This window comes from Fukomys damarensis, unplaced genomic scaffold (genome assembly GCF_012274545.1).
Source record: "Fukomys damarensis isolate Sample0158 unplaced genomic scaffold, DMR_v1.0_HiC HiC_scaffold_39, whole genome shotgun sequence".
Classification (NCBI taxonomy): domain Eukaryota; kingdom Metazoa; phylum Chordata; class Mammalia; order Rodentia; family Bathyergidae; genus Fukomys; species Fukomys damarensis.
Genome location: NW_022900951.1, coordinates 12,054,439 through 12,070,357, shown reverse-complemented (window position 1 = coordinate 12,070,357; position 15,919 = coordinate 12,054,439). Strand labels below are relative to the sequence as shown.

The following is a 15,919-nucleotide window of genomic DNA, read 5'->3' as shown; positions in this document are numbered from 1 at the left end:
TACCAGGGATTGAACTCGTGTCCTTGCGCTTGAGAGGCAGGCCACCGAACCGCTGAGCTAAATCCCTGGCCCACATCACTGTCGATTTTGAAGTGTTCTGTGTGATTACTTGAGATGCATTCAGATGGCTGTTTGGGATACCATTTGAGCAACCACGACTGTGGCAGGGATGCCCTGGCCCCACTGAGATCACAATCTCATCTTTTTTTATTTTTCTTCAGCAGCACTAGGGGTTGAACCCAAGGAGCACTGAGCACTGGGCTACATCTGCAACCCTGTTTTTATTTTTATTTTATTTATGTATTTATTAATTTTTTGGAGACAGGGTCTCACTGTGTAGTTCAGGCTGACCTTGAACTCACTATGTACCCCAGGCTGACCTTGAACTCATGGCAATCCTCTTACCTCAGCCACCTGAGTGTTGATTTTTATTTTTTGCCTTGAGACAGGATCTTGCTACGTTGCTCAAGTTGACCTCAAACCTAGTATCTTCCTGCCTCAGCCTCACCAGTAGCTGGGATTACAGGCCTGTGCCACCAGGCTTGGCTGTCTCATGTCCATTTGTGCTCCTGCCTGCCCACCAGCTTTGTGGACTCCATTCTTCCATCTCCTGCTGTCCCTCCAGCCTGTGCTGATGCTCTCCCTCCCTGGACCAGTCTCCCTGTACATGTGTCTGGTTCATTCTGGACCACCTTTCAGCTGCCTGGCTCCAGAATCCCTTCCTCAAAGCTTCCCCCAAACATGTGCTCACCAGGCAAGTCAGAACCCTATTCTTGGGCAGAGTGGTTATTGAAGTTGACTTAAGTGCCTGATGGAGAATGCAGTTTACAGCCGCATCTCCCCCAGCACCTCAGCCCCACAGTGAAGGAACTGTGGCAGTCTCAGTCGCAGCCACGTCTCTTAGGGACACGGTGCCTGGTATGGGATGGGTGTTCAAGGAGTACAGACCTGAACAGGCCTTCCTGGTGATGGGGAAGATGTTCGTCCTAATTTCAAAACCTGAGTGCTGGGATACAACTGCCTGCGTGTTCTGGAACAGTACTGAGTCTTTCTCTTTCTCAAATGCTCCCATCACCCATTTGTAGCATTATTTGTTTTATTATTTAGTGTGTGTGTGTGCGCGCGTGTGTGTGTGTGTGTGTGTGTGTGGTATTGAAGATTTAACCCAGGGCCTCACCCATGCCAGTCATCAGTCTACCACTCTGCTATAGCCACAGCCCTGTATTTTATTTCACTTTATTTTATTGAGTGCTGAGGATCCCAGGGCCTCCTGTATGCTAAGGCAAGTTCTCTACTACCAAGCTACATCCCCAGCCCTTGTAGGGTGTTTATGCTTTTATTTTTATTTATTTTTTATTTTGAGACAGGGTCTCGCTCTGTAGTCAGGCTGGCCTTGAACTCAATATGTAGCCTGGGCTGGCCTTAAACTAAAGGTGATCCTCCTACCTCAGCCTCCTGAGTTCTGGGATTACAGGCGTGCATATTTTTGGCATATCTTTAAATGTATTTTTAAATGTGTGTCCTTTAAGAGGAAAATCTCACATCTGTACTTGTAGGACTCGAAGGGCCCACAAAGTCTTGCTGGTTTGAATCAGAACCTGAGTAGGAAGCTAGCCTGGTATCAAAAGGATAGTAATTCTCCTGGTACGCATTTTCATTCCAACATTTATTACTTCCTTCGTTAGACACTGTGTTGGGTGCTGCTATCCTAAAATGACCAAGGTCATAGAAAGGAATGAAGCCCTGGTATATGTTATAATGAGAGAAACCTGCAAAACACGATGCTAAAGTTAAAGAAGCCATGTACAAAGGTCATGCGTTCATTTCCTGCACCACTGCCACTACTTATTAAGCAAGAATAGCAGAACACGCTATCATCATCTGCTTTTGTTGCCCAGAGAAATTGTAGTGAAGAAATCTGTTTTTAAGGGCAATGGTTTTGTCTTTACCTTTCTACCTCAAGGGGAATCTAGGCCAAAATGGAAGAGCCTTGGACTTGTGAGCTGATGTGAAATGCAGATCCTCTGTTGAGTTCTGAGTGTTTTGAAGACTGAAAAATCTTGCTCAGCGTGCGTAGCCACCAAAAAGCAATCTAAAGCCATCTTTGTGTGACAATGAGAGAAACTGGGGAGTTTGCTGTCTATTGAAAAGTAAAATGCATTGTCTTGAAGAAAAACAAGGAGGCACATGAAATACTTAGAAAAGGAAAGAGACAGAAGGCAGACTGGTGGTTGGTAGGTCCTGAGGAAAAGGGGAAATGGTAACTTCTTAGTGGACGTGGGGTGTCTTTAAGTGGTGCAAATGTCTTGGAATTAGATAGAGGTGGGGATTGCACACCACTGTGAATACTCTAAAAGCCACTGAATTGTTTATTTTAAAAAGTTAATTTTATGTTAAGTGAATTGTACCCTAATTGTTTTTATTTCTTAGACATTACTACTCTGCTATAAAGAAGGATAAACTGTAGGAAAATGGATGCACCTCGAGACCATAATGTTAAGTGAAATAAATCAGGCACACAAGCTTAAATGTCACATGGTTTCTCTGACATGAGAAACCCAAAGCATAAAGAAATGAAAGAGCAAAATAAAAGACAGATGATAGGAAACAGGGAGACAGATCTTTTGTAAAAGGGAAGGGGATCAAGAGATAGAGAGAGGGAGAGGAGGGGAAGGGAACAAAAAAAGACTTGAAATATATTATGTACACGGGGCAACTCTGCACCATGAGTGTAATCATTATGTACTACAAACAAGCACTAATAGAAATAAAAATTAAAAATAAACAAATAAATAGTCGAGCAAGGAAACACAGCAATGCGGCTCACAGCAATGTGTTCATGCCTCCTTAGACTTCGCCTTTGCAGAAGGAGGGCTCTCAGCAGCCTGGCCTTGATAGGGGACAGGAAGGTACAGAAAGAGAAACTCAGAGGACACTAAAGATGCTTTTCACTTACAGGCTTGGACTTTACTTCCCAAGAGGAGTGCAAGATAGAACAAGAACACCACAACCCACATGTGATCTGCCTCGATGCGGAGCACCTGTGCTATTAATTGCCTGTGATCTGGCTCTCCTCTGTACTGCTGCCCTTCACTCTGCTCTCCCTGAGACGGAGGGGAGAGAAGGCCCCACCTATGTGAAAGGAGGAAAAATCACACCTGAAAAGCCACGTTCAATGAAAACCAGAAGCAGAATTACTTCCTCTCACTAGCTCCACAGGAAAAACCGACGGCTCTGAGCACCGAGCCCTCTTCTCAGACAAGTATGGTGAAGTCTTTCAGCCAATCCTGCGCCCTTTGAGTAGGTATCACTTGGCCGGTGCATACCCTGGACTTGGAGGGGTGGCAATGTGCAGCCATCACGTGACAGACCACTAGGAAGTTCGTGTATCCTACAGAGGGTGTTCAAGCCAGTGACATCTCAAGTGTGTCTACACTGCCCTAAACGGGGTTTGAAATTCTCAACATTAAAATTTGTTTTGTTTGTAGTTTTATGTGTGTGTTTGTGTATATACATTTTTTGGAGCAAGTATGTACATGTCAAAATATACCTTATTTAGGATGTGCACTAGTTTCACACTTTCAAAAGATTTTCTTTCTTTTTTTTTTTTTTTGGTACTGGGGATTTGAGATTTGGTATCTTCACTTTTATCTTGGAGAGCTCTGATTAAGAACTTTATGCTCTAACTTGGAAGTCTGTGGTTAGTGTGAAACTGCATATTTCTCATTGTAGTTCAGCAGAATAAAAGGATTATGTGAACCAAACTGTTTAAGATTAAAGTTTAAGGTACACCTTTACATTTATGCAAGAATTTAGAACCAAGGGAACAGGAGAAATAATTGTTTAGTAACACTGTACAAGAGGGTGACTTCAGTGTCAGTAAACTAGCAGGCTGACTTTTATTTTTATTTTTTGATACCGGGGATTGAACTCGGGTCCTTGTGCTTGCAAGGCAGGTGGCGGAACCACTGAGCTAAATCCCCAGCTCCCAGCAGGTTGACTTTTAGCAATGGGGAAAGGGATTGGAGGAGGGGCAGGAACAGGAGAAGAAGTAATGAGAATGAAAATAATCAAAATATGTTAGATGCACGTACCAATATACCTAAACAAAGATCTTTATTCTGTATCACTAAGATGTACTCATCATTAAAAAAAAAAAGGGACTGTGACTCAAATAATGCAAGGGATGAGAAAGCGCTCTGAAAATGTTAAGCATTACATAACTGCAAGTTATTATTACTCAATGCCAAAATTGTATCAAGGATATAAATACAAAAACTAAGAAAATAGCGGGATTGACTTTTAATACCATTTTAAGCCAATTACATTAAGCAATTGAAACTAATCAGGATTTCCCCTGATAAAATTGATTTGTCTAGGGCCAGGGATTTAGCTCAGTGGTTCCGCCACCTGCCTTGCAAGCACAAGGATCCAAGTTCGATCCACGGTACCAAAAAAAAAAAAAAATCAATTTGACTAAAATGAAACTTCAAAAACTGCACAGATCCAGGGAAAACTGGCCTTAACTTCCTTTCCATTGACTTCCATTCTTGAAGTGAATCAATAAGGAATGGTATCTTCTGTAAACCACTGTGCTGGTGTGAAGATGCAAAAGTCATGCCCCTTCTCCACTCTCCAAAGCTTGTAGTCTACAAGGAAAAACTAAACACCTATTTCGCTCCTTTTTGTTAGTTTTTAAAAATTGTGGCTCTATATATAATCATTTCTACCAATTGTAATTGTACAAATTCAGTTGGGTTAAATACATTCACAAGGCTGTGTAAGCATCACCACCCTCTACACCCAAAACTTTTTCATCGTCCCCAACATAAACTCTGCTCACTAAATATTAAAAAAAAAAACCCTTCTGTTCCCTCCCTAATAACCTCCAGGATACTCTACATCTCTGTAGATGTTTGCTTTTGCTTATTCTAGGTACTTTATATGAGTGCAATCATTCAGTATTTCTGTGGCTCGCTTATTTTCTTGGCCTAATTAAATAGATATTTCTTAACCCAAGCCAAGTGTGAAGGCAGCCTCATGATGGCACCAAGAACACAAGGGAGCAGAAGGTCTAAATTTCAGGAGTGGGTGGAGTCCAAGACAATTCAGCAGAAGACAAAGGCAAACGGGTGGGCAGGGGAAACTTCCAGGGTTAGGAGGACTTGGTGAGTGGTGTCGATTGGCCTCCAAGGCCAGAGAGGACAGTTTGGGTTGAAATAAGTAGAATCTAGGTTTATTACTGAATACTTCCAATTTCACGGGTGAGAGGTGGGCAAACAAATAGAAAAGGACTACTTGCTTGCTTACAACCTAGCTAGGAAGGGAGACTTAGTAACTTCCGGGAAGGTGATGCCAGGTAAATGTACACTCATCAGAAGGGTGTGTACTGACTCAGCCTTTCAAGTGGGGGTCGTGATAAGACAAGGTCAAGGCGTGCATGTGGGCCACACGAGTTGTGCAAACAGATGAGTGGCCACATATATGGACAGAACATGGGTCCTGCCCATGAAGCTTTCTAGGGTGTTAGGCTTGTTAATATAGCACCCATAGAAGCCCGAATAAATGACCCTGACCCTTAGTCCACAGACAATCATAAGGAAAGCATCAGCCCAGCAGGCTGGGGAAAAATGCCCGGGCCATGGTCATGCCTTAGGGACTGCCCCATACTCAGCAGACACACTGTGAACAGTACTGGGGGTGGCAGCTGATGACACCAGGCCCTGGGGAAATGCTATGTCCGGACTGGCTTCGGGGATAGGAAGGCTGCTGAGGGCTTGCCATCATCCCCACTCTGTCACTCTCTGCAAAACCCAACACCCAGTGGTGGATTCCCTGTAGTGGTCTAGAGGTCTAAACCTCTGTCTGTCCCCAAAATGTTGCTGATCTCACTACAGGGGACCCTGATGCTGCAGACTTCCTTTTGCATCCTATAGAAAAAACAAAACAGACAAACCCCAAACCCACTTTTTGAAAAAAGATGAGCAGGTTTCTGAACTCATTCCAAATCTGCTATTGATATTTGTCAATGTGCTGGCCAAGCAGATGCCCTGGGGATGCAACGTGAGGTGGGGCTGGATGGGGATTTCAGATTAATTAGGAGATTATAAGTTTCCAAGATCCTGGAGGCCTTTGGGATATTATTCACTCTGTGTAGGAGAAAGCACTGCTGGCTTCGATGACTCTGGCAGCAGAACACAGAAGGGATGGGAGGGAGCGAAGTAGAACCAGAAAAGTGAGGGAGGATGTGATTCCTTCAACCAATCTCCATTCATCGTTCTGTTTTTCAAGATATTAACTGAATTAAGTACAGGAGGAATGCTAGACACTATTCTAGGTTCATTGGGGGAAACAAAACAAAATCCTTGCTCTTGTTAAGCTTATATTTTAGTAGAGAGAGATACAGATATCCAACAAATGTAAAAACAAGTCAATTAGACATAACTAGAATGTACAGAGCAGGACCAGGTGAATCTGGAAACGGGGTGTTGTATTTGGCCTTATTGAGGAGCCGAAGTTTGAGCAAAGGACTGAAAGAGGTTGGGAATTAGTTATATGGCTACCTAGAGGAGAGCCATTCCAGGTAGGGGGAACTGCTTGTGCAAAGACCTGCAAGTGGCAGCACAGTCCAGGGATATGGCAAGAAAGAAGTAAAGCAGAATTAAGAGGAATAGGCGTAGTCCAGAAGTGATGGATGCTAAATCGAGTATACTTCTACGCCATTGTAGAGGGCCTTTCTCTAAGTCAGGGTTTCTTTTTTTGGCGACAAGTTCTCACCATGTAGTTCACACTGGCCTTGAACTCACCATAGAATCAAGGCTATGTTGATTTTCTTGCCTCAGCCTCTAGAGTATCAGTGTGTGTGCCCGACACCTAGCAAAGTCAGGGTTTGTTGACCTTGACATTGTTGATACTTTTGACCAGATGATTCTTGGTCCTGAGGGGGCTGATCTATGTATTGCAGGATGTTTGGTAGCATCCGTATTAGCTAGCATGCACTAGATGCCACTAGCACCCTACGCCAGAGCTGTAACAACAACAAAATGTCTTCAGACACTGCCAGCCAGATGCCCCTGGAGTAAGAGCTTGCCCAGGTAGAGAACCACTGCTCTAAGTGAAATGAGGGTAAAATAAAGATTTTTAAGCAGAGGAATAATAATCTGGTTGACATTTCAAAAAGATCACTCAGTGATATATGCACACCCATGTTTATAGCAGCACAGTTTGTAATAGCTAAAACTTGGAAACAGCCCATCTGCCCATCAGTTGGAAAATGGATAAAGAAGATGTGGTTTTTCTATAAAGTGGAATACTACTCAGCCATAATGAGAAAGTTGATTCATTCATAGGTAAATGGGTATATTTTGAGGATATACTCCTAAGTGAAATAAATAAGTCACACATATGCAAATACTGAATAGTTTCTCTGGTGTGAAAAACTAAAATAGTACTCAAGATATCCTAACAGTACAATTAGCAACGTGAAAAAGGAAGGAAAGGACCAAAGGTGTAGGGACAGTGAGAAGGATAGGGAAAGGGGAACAAGGGAAAAGGAAAAAAATATGAGAAAATGTAAAAATGGAATTAAAGTGTTTGAAGGTGGGGAGGGGAGGAGGGGGTGAAGGGAGGGCAGGGACAAGGGGAAAAAATGAGAACCAAGACCTGGCACGTAAAGGTACAAGATCCCATTAATGAATGTAACTGTGCTGTATACCTAGAATGTATCAATAAATTCAATTTAAAATTAAAAAAAAAAGATCACTTAGTGTGATCTATTAGAAATCTCCTTGGGAGGGCTGAGGTACCCATAGCTTAGTGGTAGAGCACTTCTATCCCGTGAGAAGTGCTGGCTTTGATCTCCAGGACCGCACACAAACAAAAAAATAACTCTGGGGAATTGCGGGGTGGGACAGAGACAGGAAAGAAGCAGGAAGACTATTTAGGATAATCCAAGGCCTTGAACTGAAGATATCACAGTATAGAGAGGTGGTGAGAAGTGGTTGGACATACATGTTGGAGATAGAGTTTGTAAGATGTGAAAGAAAGAAATTAAGCATTACTGGAAGATTCTTGGCTTAAATCACTGAAAGGATAGTGTTACCTTGAACTGAGATGGGGAAGAGACAGTGGATGGGCCAGATTTTGGGTGGAAAGCCAGTGGCCCAAGTTTGGGCATGCAAAGTCTGAGTGTAACCCAATAATCCAAGTGAGAGAACATGAAGCACTGTACTGGGCAGTGAAGTAGAGACAGACATGATACTTGGTGTCTAGCAGCGATAATAGAGATGCACAACGTACTCTGTGTCCAAAAGATAGCACTTGGATTTCTTTAAAAGTTGAGTTTGGCACTCAGTGAAGAAGCTGAAAAAGGACTCCTTATTTTATGGCTGGCTGATGCTGGCTGAATGAGGACGAATCCCCGAACAGAGGAATAGATCCTGGCACGAGAAAGAGTGGAGGGAAAGATGGTGATTATACCACTAATCATGCTGGGTGTGAGAAGCCAATGGCAGGGATATCCAAGAGGGAAGATCTAGGAGAGTTGGCATTGCAGTTCGGTGCTCAGGGGTGACTACAAAGCCAGAGACAAAAGGAAAATCCCCTCCCTCCATGGGTTCCAGGTGTACTGAGGAAGTTGGACAAAAAGGAGTAAAGGGTGCCAGGAAACTGCGAAGGAGCAAAGACAGTGAAGAAAGCAACCAAGCATGGAAGGTCGGGGTGAGGAGGGTTCTAGGAAAATCCAAGTGAACAGAAACTGTTTGGTTGACAGCAAGCTCTAATGCCTATAACAACACATGGGTTTTTAAATGCTCAGGCCTAAGGCCGATCTCTTCTGGTACATTAAAAGTAATACTTTATTGAGAGTTGGTTCCTCATAATTTACCCATTGAATTCACAATATCCAAGTTGATTAAACCATAAATAATGCTTAATCATCAAACATTAAACATAACAATGAACTACTACCATATTTTATGAAAAGCCTGTGCTTAAATTTTCCCATAACAATGTATTCCATGGGCTCCATGGGTCACAGGGAAGCTAAGCTAAGCTTTGTGATATGCCCTCTTATATCACTGATTATTTATGTATAGCCTTGTATTTTACTAAAATGTCCCTTATCTGCTATTTTATGGACTTAGAAAAGTGTGGGAAAAGAGATTCTTGAAGCCCCTTAAAGTGCTGGGTGTAGTGGTACACACTTGTAATCCTACTACTTGGGAAGCCGAGGCAGTTCGAGGCTAGCTTGGCCTACATAGTGAGTTCAAGACCAGCTCGAACTCCATAGCGAGACGTCTCAAATGATAATACAAAAAAGCCCTTAGACTACTTCATAAGTTGTGTATTTATTATATGACAAGTAGTTTCAATTCTATCCAATTAAACTATTTATATCTATTCAAACCAGACAGCAAAACAAACAAACAAACTTTGACTAAAAGATACAATTACATTAAAGAAATTCCTCGATCCTCATTGGATTGACCCTTTGTTTTCTTATTTCCCAGTTCCAAAAGGAAGCAGGCCTTTTGCCATTTCATGAAATCTAGCAATTATGCTGCCATATCTTGACTGAGAAAGCTTAGCTTCCTCCTTTCTCTTACTTCTTTCTTGGCAGTACAACCCAAATTTGAGGTAGTCAAAAGTTTTAAAATACGTATCTAATAACTGCTCTGTATGTGACAACTCACTGCCTCAGTTCAGCCAGAGATGAAATGTGTTTTCCCCTAACCAGCAGGTTTCCAAAATAATCTTTTCCACTCATGCCCTCAAAATTCATTTAAACTTCACTGGGTTTGAACACTAAGTGGCCCCATCCTTTTTGTCTGGCTTTGGGAAGGACAAGGCAGGAGAGGACAGACATAGCAAATGTGCCCTTGCTGCTTTGGGGCTTTTCAATGAATTCCATCCCAGCTGCTGATTTTTAAAAATTTGAGTTAAGGAGCAGAGTTCCTAAGAAGTTGAAAGGGTTTCCATTTCCAAACAGATCCTAACAGCAGTCACTGTGAGCAATGAATAGGGACTGTCAGGGGTCTAGGGCAGCTTCTGTCACTGGAGAAATAGGGCTACTCTTGTCATATTCCAGCAAAGCTTTTAAACAGCAGTGTGCACAAAGCCAGATTGTCAGTAAAGAAGAGGAAGCAGAAAGCAATGCGGTTTTCAGTGACTGAGTGAGAACAAGTTGTATCCCAGCTAAGGTGCACATTTGAACTCCCTGTATTTCTCAAACTTTCCCTGAGGAAACAACCCAGGAGGGAAGGGCATGGACAGTATAGTATTAATGAGCTGCCACCAGCCTCAGGGCAGAAGCCTTTAAGGATGGACGCCTCCAAATATCTCAGTCCCCAACAATTTTGCTTTGGAGGTTCCTCTGCTCTAGCTCTAGGGTGGGGCACACCACAGAAAGTCCCGAGAAAGGAAATGCAGAGTGGAGAAAGCTCTGATTTGTCTACTGCACAGCTGTGATGTTGTCCCTGCCCTGGGGGTGGTTCTGAGTCTGTTCACAGCTCCTGGGGCTGGGGGAGTAGTGGGGTGAGTGTGTGGGGCTAACACAGTGCAAAACCCAGTGAGTTTTAGCTCACTACTACTCAGCTTCTGGAACTGAAGTCTCAGATTTGTAGCCTTTACCCTTGTCCCAGCGATTTTACAGCAGACTGGACTTCTGGAGTTATTTAGATTCAACCATCTCTGGCAACGTGCCTTCCCAAGGAAGTCAAATGCCCTGTTCCCCACAAACTGTCTGGGACAGCTGTTTTCTCGTCAAGTGCAAAGAGCCCTAAAGAAGGTGCAGCCGTCTGCCGTCTGGTGACTTCCACAGAGGAGGAAGAGCGCTGAGTGGGGAGGACGATGCCCTTTCAGGTCCTGTCACGGAACGCAGGCTATACTCTCAGGGCCAACAGCTGTCCCAGCTGCGAGATCCGGAGCCGCGGCTCTGGGGCTGGGGTCCTGAGGAGGGTCACTGCCTTTTCTGGGTTTGTCCGTCCCCCTGGTGCCCCCACTTCATTCGGCCGCCCATCCTTACCTGAGCGTTTCCTTTAGAGCACTAATCTCTCCGCTCGCTCGCTTCCCCGAGACTCGGGAGTAGCGCGCGGGGCCACCTCGTAATTCCCTTCAAGGCCAGCCACGCCCCTCGTGCGAGGACACGCCCCCATCAGGCGTTAGCGCCGGCTACTTCAAAACGTACAGCCCTGGCCACGCCCCTCTAGACTTTGCCAGCCCCTTGGCCACACCCGTTCATCTCAGCCACACCCTCCACCCTGAGCCACACCTCTGACCCCGCCCCTGCCCTGCGCACAACACTCCCCCCATCTCCTTCTGCCTGCACTGGCAGCACTTCTGGGGGTGAAATCAGATTGTGATCCTAAAAACAAGCTCTAAAAAGTGACTTTCCTCAGGTTTCTTCCATCTCCAAACACCATGACTCGATGTGCTGGGAATAAGTGACTCAATAGAGAAACAAACATTGGACGTGTCCTTTCCCGCTAGGTTCCATTGCCCAATTAAACTGAATTTCTTCACAGCTTCTGAATTTAAACTGTGGAGCCATGTTCCTTCGAGCCAGTTTTCATATTCTCTAAACCAGAACTATGAGATCGTGTTTATTTTAGCCCCTTGGCCTTCGCTGACTAAACGTTAGGCAAATGTGTGGAATAAGCTTATTTCTCTGTTTCCTGATGTCTGCCCCAGATGACTTTTCACAGGCACCTACCTTCTTGGTGTATCCAACAAGATGTCCTGACATCATCTCAACAGGTCTGAAACTCCGATTGCAGTTCTGTGCTCTGAGGTCACTCTGTTATCCTTGCTCCCTCCATTTCAAGCCTTATTTATGGACCACACACTTCCCTGACAAATAAGACAAGCCTCAAGAATTGGCATCTAAACCAGGCATGGTGGTGCACACCTGTAATTCCAGCACTCAGGAGGCTGAGGCAGGAGGATGGCTGTGAGTTCGAAACCAGCCTGGGCTACATAGTGAGTCAGTCTCAACTGCATAGTGAGACCTTGTCTCAAACAAACAAAACTAAACTAAACTAAACAAAAAACATACAAGCAAAAATCAAGAATTAGCATCTGAAGTTGTTCAGCCCAAGTTGGGTTGGGTATGACTAGAAATGATGAGGCACAATGGTGAAGTAGCAACACAAGGTGGTTGGTATTGAATGTCTGGGCTGACTTAGGTTCTGTCTCCATAGCAGCAGTGATAGCTGAACAACATCTAGGGTAGTTGCCCAAGATGCTAAATACCAAAATCGTCAGCAGCACCTCCCACCAGGATTTATCCCAGAAAATTGCTGACTGCTTGGGCTTGCAGACAGGCAAAATGGTGACTTAGACAGTTAGCCACCAGGAGACCTATGTGGAAGTTGGTGCAAGTGTATGTGGAGAAGATGTGTACATTGTTCAGAGTGGTTGTGATAACATCAACGACAAGCTAGTAGAGCTTTTGATGTTTAATACCTGCAAGATTACTTCAGCTAGCTGGGATTTCCTTATATCTGGCAGGATAAGAGTTGGGCTCCAATCTCAGCAAACGTGTTACTAACATGCAATGTGTAGCAGATGCTGATCATATTATCAGCAAAGCTCTACATGCTTGTCAAATTCAGTGCCTTTTTGATATCCCAGTGGACAGTTGATATACAGAGCCAGCTGCCCTGAAGTGGATTAGGAAAAGTATGTGAGGGTGGAGGGGCGTACTGTTGTCTCTCCTGATGCTGATGGAGTCAAGAGAGTAAGCTCCATCGCAGACCTGTTGAATGTGGGCTTTGCTTTGATTCTCAAAGAACGGAAGAAGGCCAATGAAGTGGTCCATATGGTGCAGTGGGAGATGTGAAGGACCATGTGGTTATCCTTGTGGATGACATGGCAGACACGTGGGGCACAATCTGCAGTGCAGCTGGCAAACTCTTCTCAGCAGGAGCAACCCAAGTTTTTGCTGCTTTGACACAAGGAATCATCTCTGGTCAAGCCATTTCTCCATCAACAGTGCGTGGTATGAAGCAGTAGTGATCACTGATTCCATTCTTCAGGAGGACAAGATGAAGCATTTCTAGAAAGTACAGGTAATTGGCAGCTCCATGATCCTTGTAGAAGCCGTCAGAAGAGCTCACAGTGGGGAATCTGCTTCCTACCTGTTCAGCTGTGTCTCTATATTAGAATGAAAGTCATCCCCACCCCTTGTTTTCCTATAGTATTTGATGACAAATTCAGCAGAAAACCCAGCTTGCTCCCGCTGTCCACATCCCATGAGATGTATGTTAGTTTATCCGACATTGGGGAAAGACAGACTGAGACTGACTCCTGGGATTTCCTACCTGCATTATTTCATTCTGGCTTTCTTAATGATTTTGTGAGCCTCTCGGCTTTAACTGAAGCTCAGCTGCTGCTAAGATTTCAGACTTCTGAGGCTGTGATTTAAGGTTGTTTGAATGTGATCGGGAAGCTCAGACTCCTTTGCCTGTGAATGCTTCAGACTAGCAACAGAGCCAGCCCAAGTGTGACGTGTTCTCTAAGTTCTACCCTAAATTGCCTAAAGCCCTAGGCAGTCCTAAACCTAGTCACAGCACCCTGTAAGGCAGAACTAGGCAACTCAGCTTGAGCAACTGTTAGGTGGGGATCCTGAAGGCGGAGAGGGGAATAGCACAGTACACAGCAAATGCTTCCTTCTGATCCACCATCATCTGCTTGTCTTTGTAGCTTGGATTCCCCTTAGTACCTAGTCCTTTTTATTTGGCTTCACCTACCACTATCTTGACCTTTTCCCGGCCAAATATCATTTGGAAGACAAATTTGCTTTTTGCTTTGTCATTGCTAAATTCACATTAGATAATTTGTCATATCTTAGTCTTCCTTAGCCTGCTACCGTGGTGGTAGTAGGTTTTAGGTGGTAACATATGATGCTTTTTGATTAAGGTTTTAATTTTCATCTTCCGTCCTTAGATCTGTTTGACCCCTCAAGTGAACTGATGTTTCTATTGAAAAAGATTGATGGTATTGTCTCTTATAGAGGAAACTAAGAAAATGTTGTGTGTGACTTTGGGTCTATAAAAAATTAAAAATTAAGAAATGATGAGAAAGGAAAGATGTACCAAGAAGTTGGTTAATGGAAAGGAACTTGGTAAACACAGGTCTCTTTGATCCCATTAGCAGGAATATTTTGGTGCAGCCATTAGTTAGGGAGCCATCTTTCTTTCTTTTTTGTACCAGAGTTCGAACTCGGGTCCTTGTGCTTATGAGGCAGGCAGAGGAATCAATGAGCTAAATCCCTGACCCTAGGGAGCTATTTTTATAGTAGTTTGTACATTCATTTACTCAATAAATTCTCAGTAAATTTTCACTGAATATCTACAATTTTCATATGTATGGAAAGCTATAATTTCTCTCTTTGTAGCAGTAAGGCTTGCTACTTGCATTTCTTCATATGTCAACAATAAAAACTTTATAATCACATGCAGTATTAGTTCTTTGTTTCCTTCTCTTTCCCACCCTCCATTCCATTTCTGGCTTGAAGACAGTGAGAATAATCAAATGTTCTGCTAGAAGGAACACAGTGAAAAGAACACGTTTCAAGAACATTTTTTTAAGTTCACCCAGATCCTGATAATCCTGTCTTATTGATAAAATGTTTCAATGTTCAGGCATTATTTTGCCTGAAAAAACAAACTTTCAGAAATTGGTACAAACAGAGCCTGTACAAAGGACTGAGTTGATTTTACAGGTGGTTCTATCTCACCTTCTTTCACGAATGAATTGAGGCACTTTACTAAAATATAAACACAATTAGATTAAAGAAAAAGTCAAGAAGACCAGCAAGAAAGCCAGGAAAAGGAGAATAATACAGCCAATGATAAGATTTAAGTACATACCTAACAGGTCCAAGACAGTTTTCAAAGGCAGGCCAGAAATGTGACCCTAAGCTTTTGAATAGCCATAGAAAAGAGGAGATGCAATCATGTGAAACTTTCCAGTGCTCATAACATAAAAATCAATAGGGTTACTGCTTTTGTTTTGTATTTAATGGGTGCACAATTTTTCCTGAATTTAAATTCTGAGGGAGAGGGGAGGGGAGGGGAAAAGTAAATAAATAAATTCTGAGGGAAATCCTATTTTCTCATGAAACTGATGCAGTGAGCTAATTGGAACTAAGTGACACAAAGATTTACATCCAGATCCCCTCAATGGCAACTCTTGACACAATCACAGAGCACAGTGCAATAAATCAATCCCATAAAGCATCAGAACTTCTCAGTTCACTTGAATACACAGGCCCTCCATGGTCTGGCTGAATTCAGGGTGACATTTATTATCTTTCTCTGGGATGGCAAATAGACTTCCATTCACACGCCACATCTGAATTATTTATTATTTGTCATAGCTGTCTGAAGAACTATGTTGAGTTCTTCTGTTTGTTTTTCCCAGACTCAGAAGGAAAATGTTCTGTGATCAATTAACAATGCTTTGGGTGCCGGCTGGGAAATGGCTGCATGCACAACCCTATCCGATAAGTGGGAGAAATAGAGGTCTTGCCTGCAGGACCCCAATTCACCCAATTCAATATGTAGTCTCCCCAATTCAAATGCTCATTCCAGAGTTTTTGATAAATATCAGATAGCAGAGGGCTCAAGATCTTTTTCTGCACCTGTCCTGCCCATACTGCCCTTCCCCTGTTCGTATCAGATGAAGGTCTTCACAAAACAGAGACTGCCCTCCCCACAGGAAGAAGAAATTCTGCTTTCCAGCTGTCTTTGTACTTGAACTGTAACTTTTTTTTAACTGTAACTCTTGAATCTCCAGCCTGCTTGCCTATATCTCTTCCTCTTCCTCCCCTATCCTCCTCCTCCTCCTCCTCCTCCTCTTCTTCTTCCTCTCTCTCTCCCTCTCTCCCTCTCTTCCTCTCTCCCTCTCTCCCTCTCTC

At 43.5% G+C, this 15,919-nt stretch overlaps 1 protein-coding gene and 1 pseudogene across 1 annotated transcript in view; one reads left to right on the top strand and one right to left on the bottom strand.

Annotated features, from left to right (window-relative positions):
- The window catches only part of Ca5b (carbonic anhydrase 5B), a 39,108-nt gene extending 27,990 nt beyond the window's left edge, over positions 1-11,118 (bottom strand). Inside the window, exon 1 of the mRNA XM_010643620.3 lies at positions 11,024-11,118. The gene's annotated coding sequence lies outside the window, so the exon portion shown is untranslated. The remainder of the gene's footprint in view (positions 1-11,023) is intronic.
- Positions 11,119-12,238: 1,120 nt separating this feature from the next.
- Positions 12,239-13,166, top strand: LOC104875924 (annotated as a pseudogene).
- The last annotated feature ends 2,753 nt before the right edge of the window (positions 13,167-15,919 follow it).